We start from the raw sequence: 14,953 nt of genomic DNA, 5'->3' as shown, positions 1-14,953 counted from the left end.
TAGCAGCAAGGTAGAACTGGCCCTGGTGGTGTGGGCAAGAATGAGCTGACCCCAGGGTATGAGAGTGAGAGATTCGGCCTTGTCTCTCAGCTGGGCAATGCAGGAGAGCTGGCCCTGATGGCAGGACAGCACGAGTGATGGTAGGCTGTCCAACTCAGCTTCCACCCATGCTGAGATCCAAGGCTGTGACTTGGGCCACTCCAAGATCTACATCATGTACACTATGATGAAGCACATGAAGGAGCTGGTCCTACAGATCCAAACCTGTAGTTTCTTCATGACACAGGGCAAATACAGAATATCTGAGAGGAGACCACGTGAGGATCCTGAATATTGCACATCACAGAGGCAATAGAAGCCCTGGGTGCCTCGTGAATCGACACTTTTGGTACTTTGAGAGTTCTGCATCTACCACAGGGCTAACCTGTGCAGTCTTTGAGAGCCTTTGAGTCTTTGATTTCAGAAATTTACAAGATGGCTTAGTAGGTAAAGGGCTTACTGCCAAGCCCAATAAGTTAGTTTGATTTCTACCACTCACATTGTGGAAGAAGAGAACCAACTTCACAAGTTGTCCTCTGGTATCCATAGGCACGCCATGGTAAAGACTTCCACACACAAACTTTTTTCCATACACAGACTTCCTCTAAGTCTATCTCACTCTCACTCAAGGTGACACAGATCTCAACAACAGTTCATGGAGGGGAAGAACATATGAAGTTGGGAAACAAGGCCTATCTTGAAATCGTTTACTGTGCAGGGCACAAACCAGAAAAAGTCAGGTACTGTGGGGGATGCAGTGGTAAACACAGCCATGGGGCTAATTAAATGGCAGTGTGGTGATGCTCCATATCAAGCATTCAGATCTTGGCAATAACTCTGTTCTGATCAACCACTTATATGTGTTCACCACTACACCTAGCTTTAGAGCTCTCTCTCTCTCTCTCTCTCTCTCTCTCTCTCTCTCTCTCTCTACCTATCTATCTTTCTGTATATGAATATGTGTGTGTTTGTGTATGAAAACAGGTGCTCAAGAAGGACAGAGGCTTTTAAACTTTTGGAGTTGTTGTTGCAGGTAATTGTGAGTGATGTGGATTCTGGGAATGAAATTTATGTCTTATCAGAAGAAGTTAATTCTAATGAGCCATCGCTTTAGCCCCTAGAATTTTTGTTTGTTTGCTTTTGAAATCATCCTCAGTTACTAGAACCTTTCATCACTTACAAATACTTGTTCTAGAGAATAACTGCACAAACCACTCAGACACCAATCTCAGTTAGATATTTTTGGTTTATTAAACACACACCCCAAGACTAATCATGATGTGAGACACAGAATGAACTCAGTAGACAAACTGTGATATCAATCTCTTCTTGGGGCAGTCTTATTATAGGAAAATCAAGTTCAGAAGACAAGGGGGAGCACTAATACATTATAATACATTTTGACTAACTAGGCTAGGTATTATCAGCTAGCCTTTAAACTGTTTGTCTTCAAGTGAGGTAAGTAAGTTAGTAGTTATCTATGACTCAAGCTATTTTTGTTAACAAGATAAGCAGTTTTAACATATTTAAAACAGTACAATTATGAATAAAAATTCCAGGCAACAATCAGTCCAATTGCAGGTGCACAATGAAGCCTAAAGTGTATCTACAAAGAAACTCATTTGAAAAGTACATGTGACCATGAGGTTGGGTTATGTAGCTAATAGGCTTAGAATTCAGTGTGGTCTCTGAACAATAGCTTAGAGGTCAGCTGGTTATAAAGTACATAGGGCATTTCTTCTAAGGAGTGGTAACAGTCTAGGGAAGAAAGAGTCTGGGATAATCATTCTGGAAATTTGGTGTAAAATCTGCCTTTCAAGCAAGAGGTTGCTGAGGTCTGCCTCCACAGATAGCTAAGAGGTCACCAGGACATTAGCAAAATCCATGTCCAGCCTTTTGGTTTGAATGCAGTTATTTTATCTCTTTGATTGAGTAGATTTCCCTGTTTTCTTAATATTCATGTTTTGCCTAGTGATCTGGGGGTGTAAGGACCTTTGTGCCCTCAGCATCGGGTTGCCTGTTAAAGAGTGGAACTCTCCTTCAAGTGGGAGAATTATCCTCAGGCAAGGATGAGCTTCCTAACTGATTATTGAGCCCACTGTGGTCAGTCCTGAAAACATATTCACACAACCAACAAAAAAGAACTTCACAAGATTTTTAAAAGATCTATCTATCTATCTATCTATCTATCTATCTATCTATCTATCTATCTATCTATTTTGTATACAGTATTCTGCCTCATAGTACAAGATGAACATTCCAGAGGCATTTCTGTCTGTCATTTTTATAAATTACATATGTTTCTGTGTGACATTGTCCTAAGAGTACCCTTAAATATCTCTGCTTTTACAAAGTGACCACTTTCAGAAGAGGATTTTACTTAGCATGCTTAAGAGTAGGCAAACCTATATGTAAAGATATCCAGACGCCCTAAGAAAAATCCCAATGTTTCCTTGGTTGAAGAACATCATTTCTTTGGAAATAACTCCCATTTTCTTCTTCCCCACCACAGGGGGAAAATATCTTTCTCAGGTCTTCTGTATTGGCTGTCATGATGGTTATTCTTGGTAGTCAAATTAGCTACCTCTAGAATTAACTAAAACACTAACAGTTGGGAATTGTGGGGATTTATCTTGATTATAACTTTTGAAGGGAAAACCCCTTCTTTAATCTAGATCTTTTGAGGTGATACGATTCACCTTTAATCTAGGTGCCACAGTTTGTTGTTGTTGTTGTTGTTGTTGTTGTTGTTGTGTTTTTTGTTTTTTTTTTTAATTCTGGCATATAAAGCCACTTGAAACATCCAGACACATGGATTAAAACATTACTGGATTGGTTGTATTTAAGAAAAATCCCATAAATTCAATTTTACCAATAAAGACTCAGGAGCCAGACGCTGAATGAAAGCCTATTAGCTCAGAGAGGCAGAGAAAGCACCCAAGTGACCTTTCTACTCAGCCAAAGTCCTGTGGAGGAGGAGTGTTCTGGGTGCCTAGCTGCAGTTTCAGTGCTCTCACTGAGCAGGTCTGAATGATTCCTTGTGGTGTTCTCTGCATGCTGCTGCTGGGTACTGTGAGGGGAACTCAGGCAAGCTCTGAAGCTGCAACATGGTGAGCCCAGGGTCACTGCCCACAACAGGGAGGAGCATGTGGTTGAACAACAGGAGATGGTATGGTGGGTCATCCCTGGGGCTGGGTAGTAAGGTCCCTTTTAATCCTAGTCAGTCCCTGGATCTGGAAGGCTCTGCATAACTAAACTTTGGGGGCTGGATCTAAGCAAAGCATTTGAAGCAGGAGTTTGTGTGTAGAAACATCCTTGGCAGAAAGCCAAACTCAGAGAACCCTAGTATTTCTACTATCTTTTACAGATTCTACCCTTAGCATTCTTTTAACATTTATGTGTAAGACACATTTGGAGTTAATTCTCTGGAGGCTGTGAAAGGAATCTCATGTGTTAGGTAGCACTCCATTATTAAGCTGTGATGTACAAGACTAGACTAGATGACAAAAAGGATTTAGCAATGCTTAGGAAATAGTGACACCAAGTAGAATTTTGCTGAGGGAAGACTGCCTCTAAAACATCCCACAGATAAGTAGTATGCTAACCAGGACTGTTAGAGATCAGAATGCTTAGATACACATTTGGTCACCAGGACTGTCCAGACATTTGGCTCCAAACCAAAAAAGGGGGGACACTGATTTAAAAATATCCACTAGGCACATCCTCATATCAAAGGACAGGCCTCTAACAAGGTGCCCAATGGTCCATTACACCTTCACAACTGACACTAAGGCCTGGTGTGCCATACAGGTGTTGAAGTAACTTTTATTCTCCTGATGTAATTTTCCTTTCACAGGCTTTCTGCTTGCATCTGCGAACCTAGGCCAAGTCCTGGAAACTTCTAGACTCCATCCAATCTAACCCAGGCCTAGAATGTTTTCAGCTTCTGAGACTTACTGATGAATAAGCTCACCCTTTCTGCTCCTATCTCAACTCTTGCTGGCTAGTTCACGTCTGCTGTTCTGACTCAAACTGTTCTCCAAGCTGACTGATTAAATACGTTTTTGTTTTTGTTTTTGTTTTTGTTTTTTTTCTCAGTTTCTGACTAAATTGGTCTGCTTAGCCTCATACTAATTCTGGCAATATGTTCTAAGCTTCTGGCTCTTTCTTTCTCTGGCTTGTTCTGTCTTTACGTGTGTCTAGTTTGTTCTCTTTTCAACCTGTCTCTGTAAAACTCTCCCAGTGAAACTGCCTCTGTATTTCACAAACTCAGCTCCACTGCACTGCCTCTCAACTCACTGACTCATCTGAACTGCTTGAACAGAACTGACTAGAACTGTAAAGTCTGCATACCCTTGCCTCCTGAGTGCTAGAATTAAAGGCATATACTACCACGCCTGGATCTAAGGTTTTCTTTACCTGAAACTTGCTCTATTCCAGGCTGGCCTTGAACTCAGAAATCTGTTTGCCTCTGTTTTCTGGGATTAAAGAGGTGTCTGTATTCTAGTTAGACCACACAGACCTACAAAGTGCTTGGATGTGGTTTCTTGCCATAGCAGCCATGTTCTGAATTAAAATTCCTCTACACAGAGTTTCAGTTTGCTTTTTGAGAAAAGCACAATTTTGCCCTATGGGCAAGTCTAAACTGGTTGGCACTGCTTTGAAAAGGAAAAACACTGTTGTGTTGAGAGCTGGCCTGATCAAGAAAGGTCATCACAGCAGAAGTGGGTGATTACTTTAGGCCCACACTATGTCAAGCAAAAGGTGATGAGCGTATGGAAAAGAGCAACTAGAAACTGTCACTAATTGAATGCAGACTCTCCTAGATATCAGTGTTAAATAATACAGGGGGCTACAAATATCCACATAGCAATCATAGGCCATAGAGGCCAGAAGGCAAAACTCTGTGATCATGAAGGTAGGCCAACAACTCAGTTGTGCTGCACAAGCATGAAAAGGGATGGTGTTGTGCTCTACCACATCTCTGGTTCACCATCATCTCTGGTGTGAGAGCAGATGAGAAACAAAGTTCAACTAAGGTCAGGTGACTGAGAAAGAAGTACATATATAGATATTGTACTTACTATACTATACTAACATAGTGAGAGTGGTAGAAACTTTAGGCAGTGGGATGTAGTGGAAGGAAGTGAGGTGACTAGGCACACCAGCTTCCTTAAAGTGTTTTTAACTGACTATGCTTCCCAGCCACCAACAAATAAGAGCGTTTCATTTTAAGACACTCTCAGCATGTATACTGGGTTAGAAACAACTGGACCAATCTGAATGAAGAATAAAACCTGACACTTTGAGCAAAAATAAAACTTTCTTTCTTATAAACTCATTATCTCAGGTATTTTGCCACAATAATGGAAGCTAACAAAAAGCTGTAAACCAAGTAAGAGCAAAGACAAAAGATACTTGTTTTGTCCTGAGTTGGATTCCCAGGACTTGCTTGATGGAAGAAGGAAACTTGACACTTTCATATTTTCTTCTGACCACAGTGCCTGAGCCCACATACATGTACACAAACACATACACACTTACAAACAAATAAATAAAAGAAGCTTTTAAAAATTGCTATGGCTGTCAGGCATGGTGGTGTACTCCTTCAATCCCAGTACATGGGAGGGATAGGCAGGTGGATCTCTTTGAGTTGGAGGAAATCCTGATCTACAAAGTGAGTCCAGGACAGCCAAGCTACACAGAGAAATACTGTCAAAAAAATTAAACCCCCCAAACCTAAACCTTACATTTATGTATTGTGTGTGTATGAGTACCATGTGGATGAATATACTATATGGAAGTCAGAGTACAACAGGCAGGAATTAATTCTTTCTCTTGTATGGTCCTGGGGATTGATCTTAGGTTGTTGTATGCTCCAGGGTGGAAATCAGGTTAGCACATGAACAATGATCTTAGGTTTTCAGCCTTGGCATCAAGGACCTTTATTCACTGAACCACCTTGCCATCCCAAAATTGTGTATTTGAAGGTCAGCAAACATGTTACTGTAGACCTGTAGTATTTGTCTCCACTGTTAATTTTTTGTGGACACAGTATCCTGTGCAATAAAAAATGTTCATGTTTATGTGAAAGATATGAGCTATATTAATATAATTACTGAGGAATAAACATAAATAAAAGAGTAATTATTACCTAAATAATTTGACTATTATCCTAAATCAATTTTTACTACTATTTCAAAGGTACTATATATTATCAAATGCATTCTGTCTGAGTTTTCTTATGTGTTAAAAAAATCTTTGACTAAATCATTTCTGAGTTTTTGGTGCTGGGGTTGAACCCAAGGCCATGGGAGTGACAGGCATGTATTCTGCTGTTGTGTTACATCCTTGGCCCTGATGTCTGGTCGACTACTCACTGTTTGCAGTGCACAAAAAAGTCTTCTATTTTATTAAGTGGTATAGTCTGATACTCAGAACGTTCTTCATCAGGAGATTTGTAGCCAGAAAGGAAGAAAGAAAGACAAAGAAGAAAGAAAGAAGGAAAGGAAAGAAGGAAAGAAAGAGAGAAGGAAAGAAAATCCCCTTAGCATATTCTATAGCTTATTATGGATGGGATGAAAATCTGGAAAACCAATTAGTAAGCATCAATATTTTAATAACAGCTGGGCCTGGTGGCTCATACATGTCAATTTCAGTACTTGGGAGGCAGAGACAAAAGGACTACTGACAGTTGTGAGGACAGCATGTATTCAGCTCCAGGAAAGCATGGGCTATACAGAGTGTGATTATATCTTAAAAGTAAAACCAAAGCAAATAACAAATCCAAGAAGGAAAAAACATTCCTCCTACTCACCTCCAAAGCCATTAGTTTCTCTAGGTAGGATTTGGCATATGGCTTAAATTCTCTTGTGTTTAGGTGATGTTTACATATGCTAGTAATATCGATTGCTGACTACAGGCTCCCTTCATGGAAAGAGATGGATTTAGCTTATTTCTCTAGTACTTGTCAAGCTGCAAAGGTCTCACAAGCATTTCTCTTTTTTTTAATTTTAATTTTTCTTTTGAGTTACATTTTGTTAACTCTGTGTCCCAGCTGTATCTCGCTCCTCATTTCCTCCCCAACCCCACACTCCCTCCCTGGTCTCCTCCCTGCCCCTTTCCAAGTCTACTGATAAGGGAGGACCTCCTCCCCTTTCATTTGAGCCTGTTTTATCAGGTATGTTCAGGGCAGGCTGCACAGTCCTCCTCTGTGGTCTAACAGGACTGCTCCTCCCCTGGGGGGGTGGAGGTCAAAGAGCCTACCCTTGAGATCCTGTTAGAAATAGTCCTTGTTCCCCTTACTTTGGAAAACTACTTGGTTACTGAGCTACCATGGGCCACATCCGAGCAGAAGTTCTAGGTTATATCCATGGACGGTCCTTGTTTGAGTGTCAGTCTCAGAAAAGACCCTGTGCCCGGATAAAACCCTTTGTCTGCCAAGATTAATATATAACAACTATGTTATCTTTTTATTTGAACTGTGGCAGTTTGCAATTTTGTATTTGAAAAGTTTTCTACACTAAAAAAATATCAAACAGGATGGACATATAGCTTGCCTCTATCCCTTAGAACTTTAAAAAAAAAGATTGTATAAAAATATGAGAAGCTAAATTTGGATCCCAAAACCCACACAAAGAAGGGCTAGTTAATACTTATAGTCGGGGGAGCTGGAGACAGATTCCACAGAAGCCAGCTGTATAAGCTTGGTGGCTGGTAACTCATTTGCAGTGAAAACTAAAAGAACCTGACTCAAACAAGGAGGAAGGAGAAGACTGGCACCAAAGGCTGTCTTCTGACCTGCACACCAGTGCTTGTACTCATGAACACATGCCACTCCTGTGGTGACTCACATCTCTACTCCCAGTGCTTCACAGGTAAGTAATTTCATGGCTAGTATAAACTACCTGAGACTGTGAATGTCCTGCTTATCTTCTCCATCCAAATTACCTTTGGATATGTCCAAAGGGTATCAAGATTCACTTTTCCTGCAGATATTGTTCTGGTTGGGTTAATCTAGAAGAGATATATGCTTAATATTGGTCAACATAAACCATATGTTCTAGTGAGTCAAGATCAGAAACCCAAAACAAGCAAGTAAATATAGCACTATATATTTGTAAACTAAACTAGCAAACCATCTGAAAAAGATAACCAAAATAACCAGAAAAGTTCAATAAAATGGGAATATTCAGTTATTTTACAGATTAGATTTAGTTACCATATCATCAAAGAGTATTTATTATTATTATTTAAGCTGTGCATGCTACTCAACAAGGACATATTTTTGAAACAAACAAATCAACTGAGAATCTTCCCTCCCTTACCCAAATACTTTAATAGATGAACAACTATTAGTTTCCTCCTAATAAAATCCAGATTGCATCTAAAGCACCCTGGACATAGAAGAAGACAGGTTCTAGCCATTTCTGCTTCTCCAATTCAGTTCACCCTGATTAAATGCCTATGCAGAGCAAAGAAGATGACATGGGTTCTATGATTTAACTTCTTATCACAGGAGTGAAGTGTGAGGTGCAAGAGGGTTAAGACACCAGAGCTTAAGCCTTTATCACAGTGTTTTAATTTTTCAGTATTCTTTCTTTAGCAAATCTTTCTGAACAACTTAACACACACACACACACACACACACACACACACACACACACACACACAGAAACATAAAACAAGCTTGGTGTGGTGGTATATGGCATTAACCTGAACACTCAGGCAGAGGCTGTCTGGGAGTTCAAGGACAGCCTGGTCAACATATCCAGTTCTAGGATAGACAGAGCTACATAACAGAGAGACTCTGTGCCAAAAACAGTAACAAAACAAAACAAAATTAAACCCATACAAAACTTATATAGGTTGGAGGGATACCTCAGAAGTTAAGGGTAGTTGCTGCTCTGGCAGAAGGACATGGGTTTGGTTCCCAGCACTCACATCTAACTCCAATTCCAGGGTATCCCACTGCTACTTCTGGACCCTACAGGCACCAAGCACATGTGTGGTGCACAAAGATAACATGCAAACACTCATAAAGATACAAATTTTTAAATATTTACTGAAGCTAGAGGACTGAGGATATAGCTTCATGGTAGAGAGAACTCTTAAATAGCATATGAAACCCTGACACCATAAAAACAAAAAGTAAAATGAAACAAAAATAAGTGGAGCCACTAGGATGGTCCTATGGGTAAACGTGCCTACTGTCAAGCCTGAGGACCTGAATTTGGTCCCTGAGACCGACATGGTGGAGGGAGAGAATGGACCCCAACAAGCTGTCTTCTCACCTACGTACATGGGTCATAGCATTTGTATGTCTCTCCCCCAGCTCCTGATACAAACGTACAAGAAGGAAGACAAACAACAAAAATTAAAACTGAAATAAAAAAATGCTAAAAAGAATGTGGTACTCTACACTTATAGTCCTAGTATGCTAAGCACATAATAGGAGAATCAGGAGTTCAATTTCAGGAGGTAATGACCAACCTGAAACACATGAGACCCTCATTCATTCATTCGCTTATTTATTTTTACCTTATGTATGACTCCTTGAATATATGTCTTATATCGTGTCCTTGGAGGTCAGAGAAAGGTTTCAGATACCCTGGATCTAGGTTGTAAGCCTTCATATGGGTGATAAGAATCAAACTAGAGTTCTTTAGTTCTTTGCTAAAGCAGAGACACTTTTTGTTTTGTTTTGTTTTGTTTTGTTTTTTTAATGCACGTACCACCACTGCCATGAATGGTTACTGGGAGTGCAAGTTAAGCATCTGCCTACTAACATCAATCCCAGAGAGCCAAGAGCTTTAACCTGGGTAGCTCTGGTATAAGCTAACTGCATTTTCAAGGTGGCCACCTTAATACATGAAAGAAAAAGCTTGCTTGAGGTGTGGTAGAATCTCAGATATTGTCATTTACAGGTTTTATGAAGCACTGTGGTCTAGTAGCAGTGTGAAGCACATGCTTCTTTGAAGCTAAAGAATTTCTGAAAAGACACACATGCATGCAGTGTAAAATTATCAAGGTACCAGATCAAGGCTATCCACTCTCTTTCTGTACCTTTTCCCTCATCTCTCTCTTTCTCAGCCCAGACATTATCACTAACATCTGATATACCTTCACAGGAATATGCTGTAGATTATAAAACATATCTGCACATAGATGCATATCACATACAACATACTTAAAAAATTGAACAAAAAATCTTGATCTTGTTCTGTGTAAGTATATAAGTAACTTAAGGAAGAAAAATATCCTAGTCCATTAGATTTCAACCTCACACTCATCAGAATGGCTAAGATAAAAAGCTTAAGGAATGATGCATGCTGGAGAGGATATGGAGAAAGTGGAACCCTCCTCCACTGTTGGTGGGAATGTAACCTAGTACAATCACTTTGGAAATCAATCTGGTGCTTCTGCCAAAATTTAGGAATAATGGTACCTCAAGATCCAGCTATACCACTCCTAGGCATATATCCAAAAGATACCCCACCACTCACTAACGACATTTGCTCAACCACGTTTGTAGCAGCTCTATTCGTAATAGCCAGAATCTGGAAACAACCTAGATGTCTCTCATGAAGTAATGGATGCCGAAATTGTGGTACATTTACACAATGGAACAGTACTCAGTAATTCAAACAAGGAAATCATACAATTTGCAGGCTAATGATGGGAACGAGGAAAGATCATCCCGAGTGAGATAACCCAGAAGCAGAAAGACACAAATGTTATATACTCACTTATAAGCGGATATTAACCATATAATATAGGATAAACATACTAAATCTATAGCCCTCAAGAAGCTTAACAACAAGGAGGACCCTAGGGAAGATGCTTAATCCACATTCAGAAGGGAAAACAGTATTGATTTGAAAGTAGTAGAAGGAACAAGACAGGAGGTCCACAAGGGACCTCGGATAGACTCTACCTACCTGGATATTGAAGGAGAAACTTAAACTCATAGCCTAATTTTGGGAAGAGTGGCAGAATTATTAAGAAGAAGAGATAGAAAGAAGAGGGAGATAGAAAGACCTGGAGGGGACAGGAACTCCACAAGGAGGAAAACATTGCCAAACTTCCTTGGCTGAGTGGGGACTGTAGAGACCTATACTCCAACTATGGACCATTCATAGAGAGGACCTAGAACCCCTGTTTAGAGAAAGCCAATCGGCTGCTCAGTATACAAGTGGGTTCCCTAGCAAGGGGTGCAGGGGCCGTCTCTGACATTAACACAGTGGCAGGCTCTCTGATCACATGCCCTTGGTGGGTGGAGCCTTGCCAGGCAACAGAGGAAGATGATGCAGTCAGCCTTGATGAGACCTGATACTCTAGGGTCAGTTAGAATGGGAGAAGTTACTCCCCTATCAGGTGAGTAGGGAAAGGACATAGAAGGAGATGAGGGAAGGTTGGTGGGACTGGGACAAGAGAGGGGGCTGCAGCTGGGATACAAAGTGAATAAATTGTAATAAATAAATATATAAATAAAATTACTTTGAAAAAATTAGATTCACTCTTCTCAGGAATAGTTAATTCCTAAATTTCTTCATTTTTTTTTTCCAGTGTTGAGGGATTCTGGAGATATTGAACTCTGGGCTCATGAATGCCAAGCCTACATATTTTTTTTTTTTCAATTTGAAACACAACTGACACTGACTATGAAAATTTAATTGAGAAGGACTCCTTCCTCCAACCTAGTACTATAAACCTCACAAGATTTTTAATACTTTACATGAAAATTATTCAATTTTAATTGTAAATTTTAATGTGAAAAGGACAGTTTTAAGCTCAGAAACCCAAAAGTCATCTTGAGACTCTTAAGAGTTACTAAGTTCTAAGAAACCATATTTTTACCTGTTTGTCATTTTCTGTGTTTGCAGCCATTTCCTCATATGTGGCAGCCTGAGAATTTATTTTGGTTTCAGTGACCTCTACAGACAAAACAAAACTGCCCATGATGATCATGGTCCCACTGTCCTCTTTACCAAGCACCAAGCCCATCACTTCCAGGTTGCCTCCTGATCTGGCATGCATCACGATTTTCAGTAGAGCCAATGTTGAGATTTTGCAGTATTTAAAGTAATGCTGACTATAAAACAAAATCACAGTACAATCAAGGTTCTTACATAATATACAATTTCAAAAGATTTTTTATGAAAATAAATAAATACTGAAGGGATCTGTAGTGATGGAAGAGGACTGTAGAATGGGGGGCTGGGGGGGAATAAAACAGCATCTACAAGCACTGGGAAATAGCTTCACGGGTCATCATCATCTCTGGCCCCCAGGGAAAGTGAAGATTACAAAGTAAACTTTAATATCCTATTGAAATGAAGGAATAATATGATCAACTCGATAGGCATTTTTATCTCCATTAACATGTAATCATCATAGCTTTGATTATGTTCTCAGTTCTAACTTTATGACCTAAATTTATTGATTTATTAATTAAATTGCAACCACAAGCTGAAAGAACAGAGACCATCTTGGAAATCAAAACATAAGTTAAAAATTTGGCTCTTCTGTTTACAGGGAAAAGAGAGAAAGATAATCACTACTATGGCTCATTGCATATGGCTCATCTAGAAGCTTTAAATAAATTACCTCATCTAATCTTCATAACATCATCAATAGCTAGATTTACTTTTATCTTACAGGTAGGTAAGTTTAGATACTTCAGTTTCCTAATGCCAGTCAACAGTTTAACTGTTCAGAGGTGATTTTCAGTTTGGTGCTCCTGAGTTCATTACTGTAGTATGATAATGAGGTGAATTTCTGAATGCATTTGTTTATTTCCCTATTTACAGAAAAGGAATGAAAGTACAGTACTGGACTGCCATGATTATTAAACGACATGAAAATCTTTAATCCAGTGCTAGGCCACGGTAAGTACTCAATAAATACTTTGAAAATTGAATAATGCCAATTAAAGCCAGCTTTGCTACCAAAACAAAACACCTGAAAATAGTGAGACAGTTTAGACAGCATCCATTGGTGAGTTTTCTTTACTCTCCTTAACACAAGCAGCTCCATGAAAAATCTTTTGACTTGTATTCAGTCCCAAAGATACATGGATTTGTGGCATTTGTGTAGGAGCTAAATAGCCTTTAAGCTCTATTTTAAAATTTCTGACTTCTGTGAATTGTTGTAGTGGTATTTTAGAAAACTAGTACGACTTGGTGTACAGTTTCATGAAAAAAGTGATTTAAAAAAGTGCTTACGAGGATCTGGCTTGCTTCCATGTATGTGGACCTATCTGCATTGCCCCCGTGGCACGCCTGGGTTGGCTACCCAGAGGCTATTTAAGCTGTGGGCTGGCTTTCCCCGGGGTCCAAGGATTGTTCAATGTTCCTGAATAAACTGCATTGAAAAAAAAAAAAAGTGCTTATGGAGTGCCTTCTTTCCCTTCATTTTTTTTTAAATCACTGGCTTGTAAATTTGATTTCTGAAAACAGCTGTGCTCCTCAGTTTGGAAGTCACTTATAGCTGCAACAAGGTGCATGTAGTCACCAGGTTCAAGGCAGAATTATGAAATTTATGAAAATAATCATGTTGAGAACATGACATCGTAAGTCATCCCTTACACTCCCTGGAGAGACAATTCAGTTAAAGAAACTTTCTAAGAGGGGAATGGAAACAGGCTCTAGAAGAGGGGTTAGGCTCTGCTGATTCAGAAAATGCAAACTAAAAACATATAAATAAATTTTTTCACTAACTTAAAAGTGGATATTAGACTTAGAATATAGGATAAACATACTAAAATCTGTACACCCAAAGAAGCTAAGCAAGAAGGAGGACCCTGGATAAAATCATTAATAATCACTCAGAAAGGCAAACAAGATGGACGTCAGAAGAGGGAGAGTGTAGGGAACAGGACAGGAGCCTACCACAGGGGACCTCTGAAGGACTCTACCCAGCAGGGTATCAAAGCAGATGCTGAGACTGCTGGCCAAACTTTGGGCAGAGTGCAGAGTGTCTTGTGAAAGAAGGGGGAGATGAAGGACCTCGGTGGTAGGAGGGGACAGAAACTCCACAAAGAGAGCAGCAGAACTGAAGGATCTGGGCAAAAGGGTCTTTTCCAAGACTGATGCTCCAACCTGGGCCCATGCATGGGGATAACCTAGAACTCCTGCAGATATGTAATCCATGGAACCTCATTATTCAAGTGGTTCCCTAGTAACTGGAACAGGGACTGTCTCTGACATGAACTCACCCGGCTCTTCCCTTGAGTGGGGAGCAGCCTTACTATGCCACAGAGGAAGACAATGCAGCCACTCCTGATGAGACCTGATATGCTAGGGTCAGATGGAAGGGGAGGATGCTTTCCACTATCAGTGAACTTGTGGAGGGGAATGGGAGGAGATAAGGGAACGAGGGTGGGATTAGACGAGGACAAAGTAGGGGCTGCAGGTGGGATACAAAGTGAATAAACTGTAATTAATTGAAAATAAATTAATTAAAAAAATTAAAAATAACATTGTATAGAGTCTATTTTTTTCTTTGGGTTACTTCACTCAAGATGGTCTTTTATAGTTCCCACCATTTGCCTGAAAATTTCATGATTTCCTTGTTTTTAATAGATGTGTAGTATTCCGTTGTGCAAATGTACCACAATTTCTGTATCTATTCCTCCATTGAGGGACACCTACGTCATTTCCAGATTGTGGCTATTATGAATAGAGCTTCTAGGAACATTGTTGAGCAAATGTTCTTGTTGTATAGTTGAGTGTATTTTGGATACACGCCTAGGAGTGGTATGGATGGATCTTGAGGAAGAGTTATTCCTAGTTGTCTGAGAATGTGCCAGATTGAATTTCCAGAGAGGTTGTACAGGTTTACATTCCCAATGGAAGTGGAGGAGGGTTCCCCTTTCTTCACAGCCTCTCCAGCATGTGTTGTCACTTGAATT

The 14,953-nt window shown here is 39.9% G+C and overlaps 1 pseudogene; it reads right to left on the bottom strand.

The window, feature by feature from the left end:
- Positions 1 to 6,415: 6,415 nt before the first annotated feature.
- The window catches only part of LOC132649921 (COP9 signalosome complex subunit 5-like), a 45,091-nt pseudogene continuing 36,553 nt past the window's right edge, over positions 6,416 to 14,953 (bottom strand).

The sequence above is a fragment of the Meriones unguiculatus genome, chromosome X (assembly GCF_030254825.1).
Source record: "Meriones unguiculatus strain TT.TT164.6M chromosome X, Bangor_MerUng_6.1, whole genome shotgun sequence".
NCBI classification, from domain to species: Eukaryota; Metazoa; Chordata; class Mammalia; order Rodentia; family Muridae; genus Meriones; species Meriones unguiculatus.
Note: the sequence above shows the minus strand (reverse complement) of the source record. Positions and strands in the feature narration are given on the sequence as shown.